The 4,253-nt window shown below is 43.7% G+C and overlaps 1 protein-coding gene across 1 annotated transcript in view; it reads right to left on the bottom strand.

The window, feature by feature from the left end:
- LOC101115820 (vomeronasal type-1 receptor 1) overlaps positions 1–3,428 on the bottom strand; it is a 29,877-nt gene extending 26,449 nt beyond the window's left edge. The window contains exon 1 of the mRNA XM_060399191.1: positions 668–3,428. The gene's annotated coding sequence lies outside the window, so the exon portion shown is untranslated. The remainder of the gene's footprint in view (positions 1–667) is intronic.
- Positions 3,429–4,253: the final 825 nt, after the last annotated feature.

Genomic DNA, 4,253 nt, shown 5'->3' with positions numbered 1-4,253 from the left:
CTTACCTCGCTCCACCGGAGGCCCACCATTCCGCGGGCAGTTGGCTGAAGATGGCTCACTAACGGTGTCTCACCGACAGCCGGTTGCTTGCGGGCAAGACCCGCGGAGGCATCAGCTAATGGCTGAGCAGGGCCACTCACAGTCTCCCTAGGAACAGCTGCCTGGTACAGGGAGGGGCGACAATGCTGCACAGCAACGGCGCCAGCTAAAGGGCTGCACTGCGCCGCCCTCTGTTATACATTTAGCCACAGAAGCCCATCCTCTTTCCTGGACCATGTGGCACCAAAATTTGAGTCACGGACATCAGGGACAAAATGTAAATTGGCCAACACAGGGGCATTAAAGAAAACGAAACTTAACCTTACCTAACACAGCTGCAGGACTTTACAGTTCTCAGAAATCAGCGGAGAATGTCAGCCAACCTTCAAACTCCCAAGTCTGTTCACACCATCTCCGGACCTCCCTGTTTTCCTTTCTCAGCAACCCTGGTCCAAATATGAAAGATGACTAGGCAACCAATCAGCTGAGGTTTTAACTCCTGCATTTATCCTGCAAGAATCCCTTAGTCTGTAAGCAACTCAGAACTCGTTACTCCAATATCTGTGAGTTTCCTGACTTGCAGACTGAAACTCAGCAATAAACTTATTTTTCTTCTTCGCTTTGCTACTGTGAACATTGCTGTACATGTCATCTTGTACACGAGCTTCTTTTTAGAAAAATCTGAGGTGGGAATGAATCTTTCAGAGGGGTTTTACTAATTATCACACCATCAGTAAGTAACGGCAAGACCCCTGAATATGCACGTCTTCTGCAACACTCGGTGCGGCAACCTGTCCGACCTTAATTCCCGAACCTTGGAAAACGTTTATTGGAGTGAGCAAGCAAGACTAGGGCTTAATACAGCTCTCTCCCCTCCCACCCCGGAATTGCCAATATGCTTGGAGTTTGCAGGAGAAAGAAATTCTTGACAGATTTCCCTGACGCAGCAAAGGCCTGTCAGATCCTGCTGACATCATATCCTGTAAAAATCTTAAATATGCAAAGGAAGTGTCAGGCCCCAGCCCATCTCCGCATATCCGTGACTACATCCAGAATTCACGGATACAAAGGCTTTCCGGTGAACTTTCTTGTGCAAAAGCCCTTGTTCACGTACTTACAACGCACTTAGCGTTAAATTCCCAGGAATGAGAAAGAGAACAGGACAATACGACAACTACCGTCTGCACGCGCCGCTGATACAGGAAACGACGCGCTCCGCGACGGCTTGTCTGGCGAGATGACAAGGTCTCTCGGAGGATGTGAGTCCTCCCACCACGGAACCTGGCGGATCCCGGCTTGAGATGGGGTGGGGTAGGGCCTGCGGCTCCCGGAATCCGTTTCTGCCTGGAAACTAAGTTTCCCGCTTGAGTGGATTCTCCCTGTGTCGCTGGGCCTTACATTAACTACGGTCCCATCTCACATCTTCACGTGTAAGATTATAGTATATACTGAGGGGACTTCTCTGGCCGTCCAGTGGTTAAGGTTAAATGAGACTCCACGCTCCCAATGCAGGGGCCCCGGTTCGATCCCTGGTTGGGGAAGATCCAATGTCGCATAGCGCGACATCCCCCACACTCCCTAAAAAAGGGGATCTTCATCTCTATTTCAAATAATGACAGGGTTTTAAATTTCCTAAAATTTTGTTTAGGATATTCTGTGTCCATGTTCATGTGGGTGCTGGTCTTCAGTTCTAATAGCACTGCCTGATTTTGGTATCAAGTTAATTTTGGTATCAAGTTAATCTCCTAAAACTAGTTGAGAAGAGTTCCATCCTTAAAAAAAAAATGATTTGAGTAGAATTGGAATTACTTCTTCCTTAAATGTCTAGAAGAATTCACTAGTGAAGTCATCTTGGCAAAAAATCATAATGGGAAAACTTTAAACTGCCAATTTAGTGTCTGTAATAGAGGCCACTTCAGAGTACTCATTTCTTCCTCAGTGAACCAGAGTTGTTGGAGTATTTCAATAAATTTTTTGGTCAGTTTCTAGTTTTTGTAGAGTTGTTGGAAAGAGTTGCTAAAAATATCGTATACTCCCTGGAGCCCTGCCTGGGAACTGTCTTCCCTGCTAGAACTCAGCTGAGGACTCAGCTCCTATAGCAGATTTGAGGTCAGGGCTCAGGGCACAAGGGGCCAGAGGGGACGTGTCAAAGGGCAGCAGAGGCTCTACCCTTCTTTCCTGTATCTTGTGGACTCACTTTTCTGAGTTACCAACACTGGCCTAAGGTAGGCCACTGTTCATCCCTGGTCAGGGAATTAAGGTCTTGTGTGCTGCATGGCAAGCCCACACCAAAATTAACTAATCTTTGTTGTGATTTCTTTCTCAACCCAAATACAGTTTGTTTTGCCCAACTTTTTATTGGGCCAACCCTGAGAGAGAGGAAACCCACTGCTGTGAGATGACTGGAGTGGCGCAGCTGCTATATAAATCAAGGTTTTGTTTCATTTTAAATAAAAACTGAAATATCACATATAACCTGGACTTCGCAGGTAGTCCATTGGTTAAGATTGTGCACTTCCAGTGCAAGGGACATGGGTTCAATCCCTGGTCAAGGAACTAAGATTTCACACGGGGCAGCCAAAAATCACATTTAATTCTTTTTTTGGCCACACCATGCAGCATGGGCGAAGAAGGCAATGGCAACCCACTCCAGTACTCTTGCCTGGAAAACCCCATGGGCGGAGAAGCCTGATGGGCTGCAGTCCATGGGGTCGCTAAGAGTCGGACACGACTGAGCGACTTCACTTTCACTTTTCACTTTCATGCATTGGAGAAGGAAATGGCAACCCACTCATGTTCTTGCCTAGAGAATCCCAGGGATGGCGGAACCTGGTGGGCTGCCGTCTATGGGGTCGCACAGAGTCAAACACGACTGAAGCGACTTAGCAGCAGCAGCAGCAGCAGCGTGGGAAATCTCTGTAATTCTTTGAATGTTTTTACCGCATCTAGTGCTATCCTTTCATTCCTTATATTGGTAATTTTTTTTTCCTGACCAATCTACCTAGAGATCCATCAATTATATTGATCCAGTCAAAAGACAGCTTCAGAGTTCACTGATTTTCTATAATTATTTTATTAATTTCTGTTCTTTATTCTTTCCTTTTGCCTACTTTGGTTTTAATTATGTTTATTTCTAATAGTGTCTTAACTTTGATATTAAATGTTTTAGTTCTTCCCTTACTTTCAAAATACTTAGATCTATATTTTTTTTTCTAATCTCAGCAATAACAAATCTTGACATATTAGGTTTCATTCCACTTGGTTCCAAATATTATCTAATTTCTCAGGGTCTTCCCTGATGGTCCAGTAGTTAAGATCCTGCATTCCCAATGCAAGAGGGCATAGGTTCAATCCCTGATCAGGGAACTAAAATCCTGCATGGTACATGGCGTAGCCCAAAAAAAAAAAAAAAAGGAAAAAAATTGTTTTAACTTCCAAATATGTTAAACTAGGGTTTTTTAGCAGTGTTCTTTCATGAATTCTAGTTTAATTCTCCTGTGCTTAGAGTATGTATCTTAATGATTTTAATTTTATATTTATTGATATTTTTATGGCCTAGAATATTGTTTCTTTTTGTGAAAATTCTTTGTGGCCCTTAAAGTTCTCTAAATGTTAATAAGGCAAAAGGTGGTAGCTACGTTAGTTCCCACAAACTGAGTGGCTTAAACACTATTTTATGCTCTCACAATTGTGGAAGCTAGAGGGCTGAAATCAAGATATTAGTAAGGCCATGTTTCTTCTGCTCTAGAGAAGATTCCTTGACCTTCCTATCTTCTGGTGGTTGCTGTCTCCTTTTTAAACAAATAGGGAAATGTCTCAGCTCTTCTCCCTTCCTTCTTTTTTTTCTTTCTTGTTATGCTCTTGCTTCTGGCCTTCCAAACACATGTATGTTAGATCATGTAGTATTTTCCTACAGGTCACTACTGCTGTTATTTTTTTCGCTATGTGATTTATTTTGCATAATTTCTGTATCTTTAAATTCACTGATTTTTTTTCCTTCCGTATTATCTCATCTGCTTTTCGTATTACACAGCATTTTTCTCTTTTCTGGCTGTGCCCTGCAGCATGCGGGATGTCAGTTCCACCAGGGACAGCAGTGAAAGCCTGGAATCCTAACCACTGACGACCAAGGAATCACCACAGTCTTTTCTCAGTTCTTTGCTCCTCCCCTTTCTCTGTACCCCTCATCTCTAGCTCCCTCCTCTCCTTACTAT

The sequence above is a fragment of the Ovis aries genome, chromosome 14 (genome assembly GCF_016772045.2).
Source record: "Ovis aries strain OAR_USU_Benz2616 breed Rambouillet chromosome 14, ARS-UI_Ramb_v3.0, whole genome shotgun sequence".
Taxonomy (NCBI): Eukaryota; Metazoa; Chordata; class Mammalia; order Artiodactyla; family Bovidae; genus Ovis; species Ovis aries.
Note: the sequence above shows the minus strand (reverse complement) of the source record. Positions and strands in the feature narration are given on the sequence as shown.